This window comes from Lithobates pipiens, unplaced genomic scaffold (assembly GCF_037356315.1).
Source record: "Lithobates pipiens isolate NorthernLeopardFrog02 unplaced genomic scaffold, aLitPip1_a1.2 Scaffold_16, whole genome shotgun sequence".
Lineage (NCBI taxonomy): Eukaryota > Metazoa > Chordata > Amphibia > Anura > Ranidae > Lithobates > Lithobates pipiens.
The window spans coordinates 371,033,913-371,050,240 of record NW_027507748.1 but is presented as its reverse complement, the minus strand read 5'-3'; positions in this window follow the sequence as shown (position 1 = coordinate 371,050,240).

The window sequence follows — 16,328 nt, the reverse complement described above, 5'->3', positions numbered from 1 at the left end:
CACAGCTCTGTACTTTAACTGACAACAATGAGAATATTACTGCTTATAAAATTCCACCGTAAAAACAAACAAACTACTTTCTTAAAGCTATGTTATGCATTTAGTGGATAGACCATTTCAATTAAAACAAACATTTGTTGAACCTTTTCAACAAAACCAAGATCACACTCAATTGGCGTCTTTTCAATAAAATAAATGTACTCACCATGCAGGACTCTCAAGCAATTGTTAGAGACAGCAATGAAGCTTGGTGAGCACCAAAGAATGCAATAAAAAAAAAAAAAAAATTAATAACACTTTTCCCGCAAAGTTACTTCCTCCCCCTTACATCGACCGGTATATAAGGGTACATCCAAAGAACTTTTTCAATTATAATTTTGGGATATTAAAAAAAATAAAAAAATAATAATAAAAAAAATTATTAAAAAAAAAATCCAAAACATAAAAAAAACAATAATAATAACTTGTGGTGTATATTCTCTCCTTAGAGTTAATCTAATACTCACTTAATAATAAAAACATATAATAAAAAAAAACATTTACCTATATTTTTCCCTGTATAGATTGGATAAGCTGACTCAGCTTAAATTCCCCCTAATAACCTTAATCTCTAATAAACAAATTGTGGTATTATATTAAATACTTTCAGTCCTGTACTCAACTTCGTGGTCGCCACTGTTAACCTTCAAAATCTATATTTCTGATTTATTAATCAGAAGATATGATATGGGTTGAAAAGAGAATTCTTATTGACAAAGGAAAGGGAGGTTTAACATAACACCATTTATTAGAGTACGTTACAGGTTTATCTAATACACAGAAAATATCTATAGTCTAAGTGAGGGAGTAAAATATTAGTTTAAAATACAACAAGAGTACAATACATTCATTACAATACAAAACAGGACATATGACAATTCGGTATACCTTGTAAGTGCTGGGAGATGATCTGATATGTTACCTAATATTGGTCCATAGCTCTGGTCAGTTCTCATCTGCCATTACCCTAGGGTTGGGTTCCCTTAAAAAGGGCCCTCTCTCATTGACTTGCATAGGACCACACTGATTGGTTAGCGATAATTAGTCTGAAGCCCACTTAATTAAAGAGGAAGTTTGCTCTTGAATAGGACACTTAACTATGCATAGTCCCAGCCGGGGTAAATTGTCCATTCCTGAACAGATCAAAGAAATATTTTAAGCATATCAACCACCCTTTGAAATGGATAAATGGTGGATTAGCACGGAAGAATACACAAGCCTTTATCTAGCAAATGAATTCGGCTCCGTACCGACTACACACCCCAAATGGTATCTGTTCGTGGGTTTTGATTATTACATTAGGTAAACAGCAGGACATCTCCCTCACACCCACACTTGGCATACCTGTGAGACAAAGGTATTGTTAATTGAATTATATACGCTGACCAGACGTCTGTTCCTGTACATCAAACCATCTGTGCCGGTTAAGCTAAACTACTACTAATATCTACATCTATAATACAAATATTCCCAGTTGCTAATGGAGATTACTCATAAACTCCTCATAAGGCAACAAAACACAGCGTCTTTCGCCTGGATATCGCAGGGTGAGTTTTAGCTCCAGCAGTGGCTGTGCTTGCAGCTTCCTTCAACACACAGATTGTTCGTTCCCTGGCTGAGAGCAACCACCTGCAGACCCTGCAGTGCCTTTAGCTTCCCAGGCTAATTAGGATCAAAGCTCACCTGATCCCAAACCCAGAACTGGATCGGGGGATGTGGAATGACAGGTCCCTCTACCAAACCTACCTGCCATTCCATATAAACCCAGGCCCGGCAAAATTAAATAACAACTCAGCAGCATATCGCTGCTGAGAAACTGATCCATCCTGGACTTACCATCTCACACTGTGTAGCAACCTAGGTGAGATGTACACCCCCTCGATCACTTCTCCAGTGACATGTCTACATATCCCCCCCCTCTTTTTCAGACCGGAGGGCTGAGCCTTTTGTCCCCACAGACAACTCACCCCTTGACAATGCGTCAGCATTTGCCTGTAATTTCCCTGGCCTGTGTTCCACCGTGAAATTAAAGTTTTGTAGGGAGAGAAACCATCTAGTCACTCTTGCATTTCTCTCCTTGTTTAACTTCATCCATGTTAGGGGGGCATGGTCTGTCACCAACTTGAATTTCCTGCCTAGCAAGTAATACTTTAACGATTCTAGGGCCCACTTTATTGCCAAACATTCTCGCTCCACAATGGCATAATTTTTCTCGGCCGGGGTTAGTTTTCTACTCAAGTACGTCACTGGATGCTCCTCACCATTCACTACTTGTGAGAGTACTGCACCTAAGCCTGTGTTAGAGGCATCTGTCTGGACCAGAAATTCTCGCCTGAAATCGGGGGTAACTAACACAGGTGGTTGGCACAAGGCAGACTTAAGGCTTTGGAAAGCCTTCTCGGCCTCTGGGGTCCACGTGACCATTGATGTCTTTCCGCCCTTTGTCAAGTCAGTTAGTGGAGCAGCAACTGAGGCAAAGTTCGGCACAAATCTACGGTAATACCCCGTAATACCCAGGAAAGCTCTAACCTGTTTCCTTGTCAGGGGTCTAGGCCAATTCTGTATTGCCTCAATTTTATTTAGCTGTGGCTTAATCAACCCTCTCCCAATAATGTAGCCCAGATATTTGGCCTCTTCTAGGGCTAGAGCACACTTCTCGGCATTTATGGTCAACCCCGCATCACTTATGGCACCCAACACGGCCTGTACCTTACAGAGGTGACTTTCCCAATCAGGGCTAAAAATGACCACATCATCGAGGTAGGCAGCTGAGTAATCACGATGTGGTCGCAGAATCAAGTCCATCAACCTCTGGAAAGTTGCAGGCGCTCCATGTAACCCGAATGGCATCACTACATACTGGAATAGCCCATCAGGGGTGGAGAATGCAGTTTTCTCTTTAGCCTCACCAGAAAGTGGAATCTGCCAGTAGCCCTTTGTGAGATCGAGAGTGGTTATGTACCTGGCGTTACCCAACTTCTCAATCAACTCATCTACCCTGGGCATAGGATACGCATCGAACTTGGAGATCTCATTCAACTTTCTGAAATCGTTACAGAACCTCCAAGTTCCATTGGGCTTTGGGATTAGCACAATTGGGCTGGACCATTCACTCTGTGACACCTCAATTACCCCCAGAGCAAGCATACGTTTTACCTCGGCAGATACGGCTTCCCTACGTGCCTCCGGTATCCTATAGGGCTTAAGGTTTACTCTGCTTCTAGGCTCAGTTTCAATGTGATGATGGATGAGGTGTGTACGCCCTGGGAGGTCAGAGAACTTGTTTTTGTTTTTCTGTAAAAATTCCTGAGCCTCCTGTTTCTGTGACACTGATAGAGTATCACCTACCTTGACTGGAGGGATTGGTTGTGACAAATCATTAACAGTATTTGTCGCCACCAAGGATTCCCTGTCTTTCCAGGGCTTGATCAAGTTTATGTGATAAACTTGGAAAGGCTTCCTTCTACCTGGTTGGTGCACCTTGTAGTTCACCTCACTGATCTTTTCAACAATTTCATAAGGACCTTGCCACTTCGCCAAGAATTTACTCTCAACAGTGGGGACTAGTATAAGGACCCTATCGCCTGGGTTGAATGTCCTGATTCTTGCGGACCGGTTGTAAATTCTACTTTGGGCCTCTTGAGCCCTCTGGAGGTGTTCCCTTACCAGGGGCATTACAGTGGCTATACGGTCCTGCATTTGTGCTACATGCTCAATAACACTCTTGTATGGGGTGGACTCATTCTCCCATGTCTCTTTTGCAATGTCCAGTAGACCCCTAGGGTGATGACCATAGACCAACTCGAATGGTGAGAACCCTGTGGACGCTTGGGGCACCTCCCTAATAGCAAACATGAGGTAGGGTAATAAATGATCCCAGTCACGACCATCTTTTGCCACCACTTTCTTCAACATATGTTTCAAAGTTTTATTAAATCTCTCCACCAATCCGTCCGTCTGGGGGTGGTACACAGAGGTACGGATGTGTGAGATTTTAAATAGTTTGCATAATTCCTTCATTACTTTCGACATAAATGGCGTACCTTGGTCAGTTAGGATTTCTTTGGGGATCCCAGTCCTAGAGAACATATAAAACAACTCACGTGCAATTGTTTTAGATGCAGTGTTTCTTAAGGGTACAGCCTCAGGATAGCGGGTCGCATAATCCAGGACTACCAAAATATACTGGTGTCCTCTAGCTGACTTTACAATGGGACCCACTAAATCCATGGCAATACGCTCAAAAGGCACCTCTATAATAGGGAGCGAAACCAAAGGACTGCGAAAATGTGACACTGGGGCACTAACCTGACATGTGGGGCACGACTCACAGTATTTTTTAATGTCATCATATATGGCCGGCCAAAAAAACCTCTGGAGAACCCTCTCTCGCGTTTTGTCAGTCCCCAAGTGTCCCCCAAGAACATGGTTATGTGCCATGTCAAGCACCTGACGCCGGTACGGCTTAGGTACCAGAAGCTGTTCCACAATCTCATCTTTAACCTTATTGACTCTATAGAAAAGATCATTAGTCACCGAAAAATGTGGAAATCTTTTTTCAGCATCTGGTTCCTGAGGTACCCCGTTCATAACAGCAACCTGCTCTCTCGCATTTTTGAGAGTGGGGTCCTGTAATTGTGCAGTCCCAAAATTATCGCTAGACACCTCTAAGTCTAGTATATTTTGCTCAGTGGGAGGAGCCTCCTCCTCCCCAGCCAGGACCTGCAAAGGAAAACAATCATTTTCATCCTGCACATTTTTATCATTCACAGTGGACAAGGCAACCCCCTTAGAGGTATCCTCACTCCTTTTGGGGATTTTCCTTTTTTCCCAAAGAGCCCAGAATAATGGAAAATCGCGCCCCAATATTACATTATGCATGAGGTTTTTAACCACACCCACTTCATATTGTACGGTGCCTTGTTCAGTCCCGACTTTAGCCAGCACTATAGGGTACACTTTTGTATCACCATGTATGCACACAACACTCATATGCTTTTTAGACTCTAAGTCCCCAGTCACCAGGCTAGCATGCACCAAGGTTACAAGGCTTCCTGAGTCCATTAACGCTTTAACAGGAAAGTCATTGATTGTGATGTTGCAGATTTGCGGTTCAGTCTCTAGTCCAGGAACTGCAGCACAAGATGGTTCCGCAAATAGCGACTGACGCCGGCTAGCGTCACATTCCATGGGTTCAGAGGTAAGAGGGCAATGGGCAGACACGTGTCCCGCCTCATGGCATCTCCAACACTGGATAGGGCCTGGTCTCTTTGGCAAGGAGTCCTTTTCAGAGCCCCTTAGCCACCCGGGACCATCACCAGTCTTTTGTCCCTGAGACACCACTTGAGCCCTTTTCCCCCCATCAGCACCCCTCCACACTCCCCCAATAGATGGAAGTCTCTTACCAGCTGACGGCACAGATCTGGCGCTCCGGGGAGGTGAAGATGCTGCAGGAACATCACGGAGGTAGTCCTCAGTCGCCTGGAACCTCTCCACAAGGTTGACAAGTTCGTTTGCATTCTTAGGATCACCTTGTCCCACCCAGCGTTGCAAGTCAGTAGGAAGCGCTCGGAGGTAGCGATCCATCACGACCTTCTCTAGGATTTGTGCAGGAGTAGAAGTGTCTGGCTCCAACCACTTTCTTGCCAAATGGATTAGGTCATACATCTGGGACCTCGCTGATTTGTCCAGACTGTAGCTCCAGTTGCGTACCCTCCGGGCACGGACTGCAGTAGTAACTCCTAGTCGGGCAAGTATCTCCTCTTTTAGCCGAGTATAGTCCTTAACCTCTTGCTCACTGAGGTCATAGTAGGCCTTTTGAGGTTCACCTGTTAAATAGGGCGCAATTACCTCTGCCCACTCAGCGGCTGGTAACTTCTCTCGCTCAGCCACGCGCTCAAATACTGTTAGATAGGCCTCAACATCGTCCTCAGCAGTCATCTTTTGCAGCGCTTTCTGCACAGTCCTTCTCCCAAAAAAAATCTCTGGAGCGGCTCCCTCCATTGTGGGTGGATTAGCAACCACAGGCGCCTCTCGATTTACTATCAGGTGCTCGATAAGTTGTTGTTGGCTTTGGCGCAAAGCTTGCAACTCTTCCTTATGCATCCGCTGTTGTGCAGCCATCATCTGCTGTTGTGCAGCCATGGACTGTTCATGTCGTCTATTGGCCTCTGTCTGAGCCTGCTGTTGTTGCAAACTCACTTGCATAAACTGCTTCAGCATCTCCTCCATGTTGCTGGACTGTTTTTGGAGTGTAGTTGCAGCTTTCACCCAGGACATCAGCAGCTGTAGCCAAGTCTGTCCACACCGTTGCCCCTAGCAACCGCGTTGCCCGCTACCTCCACCAATTGTAAGGGATCTTCCCGGGGTAGGGTGTGTTTGGACACAGTTCACAGCAGACTTGGAATTTATAAAGCAGATCTTGGCGTTTATTCGTGGTACAAACAGTCCAGCAAACAAAATATACAGCAACACCGTGCTTTCTAAGTACAACAAAAATAAAAGTCCTAGCCCGGCTGGGCGCTTACTAACAGGTTCTGCTCACCTATCTGACACTTACAAACACAGCGTCTTTCGCCTGGATATCGCAGGGTGAGTTTTAGCTCCAGCAGTGGCTGTGCTTGAAGCTTCCTTCAACACACAGATTGTTCGTACCCTGGCTGAGAGCAACCACCTGCAGACCCTGCAGTGCCTTTAGCTTCCCAGGCTAATTAGGATCAAAGCTCACCTGATCCCAAACCCAGAACTGGATCGGGGGATGTGGAATGACAGGTCCCTCTACCAAACCTACCTGCCATTCCATATAAACCCAGGCCCGGCAAAATTAAATAACAACTCAGCAGCATATCGCTGCTGAGAAACTGATCCATCCTGGACTTACCATCTCACACTGTGTAGCAACCTAGGTGAGATGTACACCCCCTCGATCACTTCTCCAGTGACATGTCTACAATATATATATATATTGTGAGGGGTTAGCTCGGCAGCGGGTGTGTGTGACCCCCTGGATGGGTTCACAACACAAAGTCAGGCACAGCAGACAGCGGTGTAGGTTAAAAAAAACAAAAGATCCGGTTTATTTATGCTACATGCAGTGATACATATAACAGCCAAACAAAATAAAACAAGAAAATAAATCCTGGTCAGCTTGACCTCTAACTACACACGTAGACTCCCTGTCTAACAACTGGGTGCAGCCTTGTGCTGTACCAGTCCCTGCCTTTGTTGTAAAGGTTTTGCCACACAGGCGTTAACTCACCGCACAGTACAGGTGACACACTCCCCAGTCTATACAACACAAAACTGGTTCCAGGATGGAGCATCTCCCTATGCATGCTGGGGTTTTTTGTAGAGGTCTTAATGAGCCCACTTACTACAGCTGGGCTCATTAACTCTTCCCCTCTAATTGTAAAAGTCTGCATAAAGCCTGAATCTAGGACACACATATTTCCCATCCTGGATACAACCAGGTGATTTTACCTGCGTGCTGCCACATACCCCCCCCCCCCTCTTGTTTCAACCTTGGGGTTGTAACACAAGCAGCCAGACACACATGTATCCGAGACAAAGCATCCACATTCCCCATTTTAACACCAGGGCGATGCTTAACTGTAAAGTTAAATTCCTGTAGGGCCAGGAACCACCTATTTACCCTTCTATTGGTCTCCTTGTTTTGAGCCATCCACTTTAAAGGAGCGTGATCAGTCACCAGGTCAAAGTGCCTACCTAGCAGATAGTACCGAAGGGAATCTAGAGCCCACTTCACTGCTAAACATTCCTTCTCAATCGTGGAGTAATTTACCTCATGGGACTTCAACTTCCTGCTGAGGTAAATGACTGGGTGCTCTTCCCCGTTCCAGACCTGGGATAACACTGCTCCTAACCCAACGTCTGATGCATCAGTTTGTACCACGAAGTCCTTAGAGAAGTCTGGTGAGTACAACACTGGCTGGCTACATAAGGCTGTTTTTAAGGACTGAAATGCTTCTTCAGCCTCTGGGGACCATTTAACCATGACCGACTCTTTCCCTTTCGTCAGGTTGGTGAGGGGCACAGCCTGAGAAGCAAAATGGGGAATGAATCGTCGATAACAGCCAGCGATTCCCAGAAAGGCTCGTACCTGTTTCTTGTTGTTGGGACGTGGCCAACTCTGTATGGCCTCGACTTTATTGACTTGGGGTTTTATCACCCCCCTCCCAATAGTGTACCCAAGATATTTGGCCTCCTCCTGTCCAATGGTACACTTCTTTGGATTGGCCGTAAACCCAGCTTCCCGGATAGAGTCTAGGACTGCTTGTACTTTTGGTAAATGTGAGACCCAGTCTGTGCTATGAATAATCACATCATCCAGGTAAGCTGCAGCATATTTCTGATGGGGCCTCAGAATCGTATCCATTTTCCGCTGGAATGTTGCCGGTGCATTCTGTAACCCAAACGGCATTCTCTTATATTGGAATGCCCCATCTGGGGTTACAAACGCAGTTTTCTCCTTGGCCGACTCGGCCAGGGGAATTTGCCAATACCCTTTGGTGAGATCAAGAGTTGTCTTATATCGGGCTGTTCCCAGCCGGGTGTCAAATTTTGTAACTTTATTTAATTGTCGAAAATTGTTACAAAACCGCCAGCTCCCATCAGGATTGGGCACTAGTACGATAGGACTGGACGGACCAGTCACTCTGGGACTCCTCTATCACACCCAATTCCAGCATCCTTTGAACCTCCCCACGTATTGCCTCCCGTCGGGCCTCTGGTATTCTATAAGTTTTTAGTTTTACCCTTTCTCCTGGCGGGGTGATAATGTCATGCTCTACGCCAGATGTTTGTCCCGGCAGCTCAGAGAAAATCTCTTTGTTACGAAGTACAAACTCTTTAACCTCCTGTTGTTGGGCTTTCGATAAGGTGTCTGCTATTCCAACCTCAGGAACTAAGCAATCAGGCTGTACTTGTGACAAAGTCTCTGCTACTAGGGATTCCCTATCCCTCCAGGCTTTCAGCAGATTGACGTGATAGATCTGCTCCGGCTTTCGCCTTCCTGGCTGTCTAACCCTGTAGTTCACCTCACTAATTTTTTCAATTACTTCATATGGACCTTGCCATTTGGCCAGAAATTTTCTTTCAACCGTAGGGACTAGCACCAAGACCCTATCCCCCGGGGAAAAAGTACGTGTCTTGGCCCCACGGTTGTACACTCTCTGCTGTGCTAACTGCGCTTGGGTTAAATGTTCCTTTACAATTGGCATTACCTGTGCAATTCTATCTTGCATCAGGGCGACATGCTCAATCACACATGCTCAATCTCACTCTGTGAGGAGAACTCTCATTTTCCCAGGTTTCCTTGGCGATATCCAGCAGCCCTCTTGGGTGTCTCCCATAGAGCAACTCGAAGGGTGAGAAACCCGTAGAGGATTGGGGTACCTTCCTAATGGCAAACATCAGATAGGGTATTAGACAATCCCAATTCTTTCCATCTCTATCCACCACCTTCTTTAACATTTGTTTTAGGGTTTTGTTGAATCTTTCAACCAACCCATCTGTTTGGGGGTGATACACAGATGTACGCAATTGCTTCACTTTGTACAACTTGCATAATTCTTTCATAACCCGGGACATAAAGGGTGTACCTTGGTCCGTAAGCAGTTCCTTACAAATACCCACGCGGCTAAAAACAAGAGATGGCTCTTTGGCTATGGTTTTGGCCGAGGTATTTCGAAGAGGAATTGCTTCCGGATATCGGGTGGCATAGTCCAATATAACCAAAATGTACTGATGGCCCCTAGCGGACTTCATTATCGGACCTACCAAATCCATTGCGATCCTTTCAAAGGGGACCTCAATGATAGGAAGAGGTACCAGCGGGTTACGGAAATGTGGCATAGGTGCCGACTTCTGACACACAGGGCAGGAGGAACAATAATTTTCTGTTTCCTTCATGACCCCAGGCCAATAGAATCTCTGCAATACCCTCTCTCTGTTTTTTTCGGTCCCCAGATGACCTCCCAGAATGTGCCCATGGGCCAATTCTAACACCAACTTCCTGTAAGGTTTGGGCACCACAAGTTGCTCAATGGTTTCTTCTGCCCTTTGAGCCACTCGATACAGCAGGTCCCTTTCCACAGTGAAGTACGGGTAAGTGCAAGTCTTATCTGGGTTCACTAACTCGCCATCTATTTTCACCACATTTTCCCGTGCCTTTATTAGGGTGGGGTCTTTTAACTGTTCTGTGGCAAAATTTTCCCTGTGAACCTCAAGATCCGAAAACTCCACAGACGGCATGTTTTCAACTGAGGATGTTGGCTCCTCCCCAGTTTCTCGAGTTTCCCCCGCCAATACCGACAAGGGAAATTCAGGAGAGTCCTCACCACCCCCAGAGGAATTCTGGTCATCTTCCTGGTTTATAGGGGCACCAGTGGGGGGCTCAGGACAATCCCAGAGTTCCCAGAATTTTGAAAAATCCCTTCCCACAATAGCATCATGTGGTAAGTGAGACACTAACCCCACCTGATGAGAGAGGTTACCTTTGGGGGTCTCAAAAAACACTGAAGTTACAGGATACTCTCGGGTGTCCCCATGCACACAAATAACAGCCACCCTGTTTTTCCCAGAGACCTCTGTAGTAACTAATTCAGCTTTTATCAATGTTACCAGGCTACCTGAATCTAGCAACACATCAACATGTCTACCATTAATACACATTTTACATAAATGTCTCTCAGGTCCCCGAATGGCAGTGCATGCAACTGTCGCAAACAGCGACTGACGTCTCTCCCTTATAAAGTCACATTGCATAGGCTCATCCACAACTGGGCAATTGGCTGCAATATGTCCCTCTTGCCGGCAGCGGTAGCAAATAATCTTTTTCGCTGCCTCTTGCAGCATGGGCTTCCTGGGCTGCTCCCGCCAGACCTTAGGTAGAACTCCCACCCTCTCACTCTCTCCACCCTCACCCCTTGGAGTCATCTTACCCGCCACTGGGGATGATCTGGTCTTAGGGGGGAAAGTCCGTGAGTCCCTGGAAGATGTGGTCAGGTTCTCTGTAGCCAAGTACCTCTCAACCAGATCCACAAGTTTATCTGCATTTTCTGGGTCTCCATGGCTTACCCATTTTTGGATGGCAGTAGGAAGAGCTCTCAGGAAACGATCCATAACAACACGTTCCACAATGTTTGGTGCAGTCAAAGTCTCTGGCTGCAGCCACTTCCTGCTCAGGTGAATGAGATCATACATTTGAGACCTGGGAGGTTTTCCAACCTGAAAAGTCCAGTTATGCACACGCTGAGCCCGGACGGCCAGGGTGACACCCAGCCGTGCCAATATTTCTGCTTTTAGCACCACATAGTCTTTTGCTTGGTCAGGCTCTAGGTCATAATAAGCTTTCTGCGATTCCCCAGTTAACAGAGGGGCCACCAGTCCAGCCCATTGCTCCTTAGGCCACTTTTCCCTTTCAGCAGTCCTTTCAAATGTGGTCAAAAACACCTCCGGAATATCCTCTCCAGTCATTTTTGTCAGTAAACGGCTCACACCAAAGGATGCGGTATTATTGTAACCACTTGCTTCATTGGTCTGCGGACGTTGCTGTATTAATGTCTCTATTTTCTGTTGAAAATTCTGCTCTTGCTTCTGCAACAGGTCTATGAAGCGGGCTTCAGATCGCTGCTGGGCTTGTTGCTGAGCTTCCAAACTCTGCTGGTGAGCCTTCTGCTGATTTTCCAAACTCTGCTGCAAAGTTGCATTTATCTGCTGCTGGGCTGCAAGGCTCTTTTGTAAACCTTCATTTGTTTGTTGCTGGTTTGCATTTGCTAGAGCCAGCTGTCTCAGTATCTCCTCCATGCTGGCCTTAACAAAAAAAAAAAAAGTGCCAAAATTCTCCACCTACTGTGAGGGGTTAGCTCGGCAGCGGGTGTGTGTGACCCCCTGGATGGGTTCACAACACAAAGTCAGGCACAGCAGACAGCGGTGTAGGTTAAAAAAAACAAAAGATCCGGTTTGTTTATGCTACATGCAGTGATACATATAACAGCCAAACAAAATAAAACAAGAAAATAAATCCTGGTCAGCTTGACCTCTAACTACACACGTAGACTCCCTGTCTAACAACTGGGTGCAGCCTTGTGCTGTACCAGTCCCTGCCTTTGTTGTAAAGGTTTTGCCACACAGGCGTTAACTCACCGCACAGTACAGGTGACACACTCCCCAGTCTATACAACACAAAACTGGTTCCAGGATGGAGCATCTCCCTATGCATGCTGGGGTTTTTTGTAGAGGTCTTAATGAGCCCACTTACTACAGCTGGGCTCATTAACTCTTCCCCTCTAATTGTAAAAGTCTGCATAAAGCCTGAATCTAGGACACACATATTTCCCATCCTGGATACAACCAGGTGATTTTACCTGCGTGCTGCCACATACCCCCCCCCCCCCCTCTTGTTTCAACCTTGGGGTTGTAACACAAGCAGCCAGACACACATGTATCCGAGACAAAGCATCCACATTCCCCATTTTAACACCAGGGCGATGCTTAACTGTAAAGTTAAATTCCTGTAGGGCCAGGAACCACCTATTTACCCTTCTATTGGTCTCCTTGTTTTGAGCCATCCACTTTAAAGGAGCGTGATCAGTCACCAGGTCAAAGTGCCTACCTAGCAGATAGTACCGAAGGGAATCTAGAGCCCACTTCACTGCTAAACATTCCTTCTCAATCGTGGAGTAATTTACCTCATGGGACTTCAACTTCCTGCTGAGGTAAATGACTGGGTGCTCTTCCCCGTTCCAGACCTGGGATAACACTGCTCCTAACCCAACGTCTGATGCATCAGTTTGTACCACGAAGTCCTTAGAGAAGTCTGGTGAGTACAACACTGGCTGGCTACATAAGGCTGTTTTTAAGGACTGAAATGCTTCTTCAGCCTCTGGGGACCATTTAACCATGACCGACTCTTTCCCTTTCGTCAGGTTGGTGAGGGGCACAGCCTGAGAAGCAAAATGGGGAATGAATCGTCGATAACAGCCAGCGATTCCCAGAAAGGCTCGTACCTGTTTCTTGTTGTTGGGACGTGGCCAACTCTGTATGGCCTCGACTTTATTGACTTGGGGTTTTATCACCCCCCTCCCAATAGTGTACCCAAGATATTTGGCCTCCTCCTGTCCAATGGTACACTTCTTTGGATTGGCCGTAAACCCAGCTTCCCGGATAGAGTCTAGGACTGCTTGTACTTTTGGTAAATGTGAGACCCAGTCTGTGCTATGAATAATCACATCATCCAGGTAAGCTGCAGCATATTTCTGATGGGGCCTCAGAATCGTATCCATTTTCCGCTGGAATGTTGCCGGTGCATTCTGTAACCCAAACGGCATTCTCTTATATTGGAATGCCCCATCTGGGGTTACAAACGCAGTTTTCTCCTTGGCCGACTCGGCCAGGGGAATTTGCCAATACCCTTTGGTGAGATCAAGAGTTGTCTTATATCGGGCTGTTCCCAGCCGGGTGTCAAATTTTGTAACTTTATTTAATTGTCGAAAATTGTTACAAAACCGCCAGCTCCCATCAGGATTGGGCACTAGTACGATAGGACTGGACGGACCAGTCACTCTGGGACTCCTCTATCACACCCAATTCCAGCATCCTTTGAACCTCCCCACGTATTGCCTCCCGTCGGGCCTCTGGTATTCTATAAGTTTTTAGTTTTACCCTTTCTCCTGGCGGGGTGATAATGTCATGCTCTACGCCAGATGTTTGTCCCGGCAGCTCAGAGAAAATCTCTTTGTTACGAAGTACAAACTCTTTAACCTCCTGTTGTTGGGCTTTCGATAAGGTGTCTGCTATTCCAACCTCAGGAACTAAGCAATCAGGCTGTACTTGTGACAAAGTCTCTGCTACTAGGGATTCCCTATCCCTCCAGGCTTTCAGCAGATTGACGTGATAGATCTGCTCCGGCTTTCGCCTTCCTGGCTGTCTAACCCTGTAGTTCACCTCACTAATTTTTTCAATTACTTCATATGGACCTTGCCATTTGGCCAGAAATTTTCTTTCAACCGTAGGGACTAGCACCAAGACCCTATCCCCCGGGGAAAAAGTACGTGTCTTGGCCCCACGGTTGTACACTCTCTGCTGTGCTAACTGCGCTTGGGTTAAATGTTCCTTTACAATTGGCATTACCTGTGCAATTCTATCTTGCATCAGGGCGACATGCTCAATCACACATGCTCAATCTCACTCTGTGAGGAGAACTCTCATTTTCCCAGGTTTCCTTGGCGATATCCAGCAGCCCTCTTGGGTGTCTCCCATAGAGCAACTCGAAGGGTGAGAAACCCGTAGAGGATTGGGGTACCTTCCTAATGGCAAACATCAGATAGGGTATTAGACAATCCCAATTCTTTCCATCTCTATCCACCACCTTCTTTAACATTTGTTTTAGGGTTTTGTTGAATCTTTCAACCAACCCATCTGTTTGGGGGTGATACACAGATGTACGCAATTGCTTCACTTTGTACAACTTGCATAATTCTTTCATAACCCGGGACATAAAGGGTGTACCTTGGTCCGTAAGCAGTTCCTTACAAATACCCACGCGGCTAAAAACAAGAGATGGCTCTTTGGCTATGGTTTTGGCCGAGGTATTTCGAAGAGGAATTGCTTCCGGATATCGGGTGGCATAGTCCAATATAACCAAAATGTACTGATGGCCCCTAGCGGACTTCATTATCGGACCTACCAAATCCATTGCGATCCTTTCAAAGGGGACCTCAATGATAGGAAGAGGTACCAGCGGGTTACGGAAATGTGGCATAGGTGCCGACTTCTGACACACAGGGCAGGAGGAACAATAATTTTCTGTTTCCTTCATGACCCCAGGCCAATAGAATCTCTGCAATACCCTCTCTCTGTTTTTTTCGGTCCCCAGATGACCTCCCAGAATGTGCCCATGGGCCAATTCTAACACCAACTTCCTGTAAGGTTTGGGCACCACAAGTTGCTCAATGGTTTCTTCTGCCCTTTGAGCCACTCGATACAGCAGGTCCCTTTCCACAGTGAAGTACGGGTAAGTGCAAGTCTTATCTGGGTTCACTAACTCGCCATCTATTTTCACCACATTTTCCCGTGCCTTTATTAGGGTGGGGTCTTTTAACTGTTCTGTGGCAAAATTTTCCCTGTGAACCTCAAGATCCGAAAACTCCACAGACGGCATGTTTTCAACTGAGGATGTTGGCTCCTCCCCAGTTTCTCGAGTTTCCCCCGCCAATACCGACAAGGGAAATTCAGGAGAGTCCTCACCACCCCCAGAGGAATTCTGGTCATCTTCCTGGTTTATAGGGGCACCAGTGGGGGGCTCAGGACAATCCCAGAGTTCCCAGAATTTTGAAAAATCCCTTCCCACAATAGCATCATGTGGTAAGTGAGACACTAACCCCACCTGATGAGAGAGGTTACCTTTGGGGGTCTCAAAAAACACTGAAGTTACAGGATACTCTCGGGTGTCCCCATGCACACAAATAACAGCCACCCTGTTTTTCCCAGAGACCTCTGTAGTAACTAATTCAGCTTTTATCAATGTTACCAGGCTACCTGAATCTAGCAACACATCAACATGTCTACCATTAATACACATTTTACATAAATGTCTCTCAGGTCCCCGAATGGCAGTGCATGCAACTGTCGCAAACAGCGACTGACGTCTCTCCCTTATAAAGTCACATTGCATAGGCTCATCCACAACTGGGCAATTGGCTGCAATATGTCCCTCTTGCCGGCAGCGGTAGCAAATAATCTTTTTCGCTGCCTCTTGCAGCATGGGCTTCCTGGGCTGCTCCCGCCAGACCTTAGGTAGAACTCCCACCCTCTCACTCTCTCCACCCTCACCCCTTGGAGTCATCTTACCCGCCACTGGGGATGATCTGGTCTTAGGGGGGAAAGTCCGTGAGTCCCTGGAAGATGTGGTCAGGTTCTCTGTAGCCAAGTACCTCTCAACCAGATCCACAAGTTTATCTGCATTTTCTGGGTCTCCATGGCTTACCCATTTTTGGATGGCAGTAGGAAGAGCTCTCAGGAAACGATCCATAACAACACGTTCCACAATGTTTGGTGCAGTCAAAGTCTCTGGCTGCAGCCACTTCCTGCTCAGGTGAATGAGATCATACATTTGAGACCTGGGAGGTTTTCCAACCTGAAAAGTCCAGTTATGCACACGCTGAGCCCGGACGGCCAGGGTGACACCCAGCCGTGCCAATATTTCTGCTTTTAGCACCACATAGTCTTTTGCTTGGTCAGGCTCTAGGTCATAATAAGCTTTCTGCGAT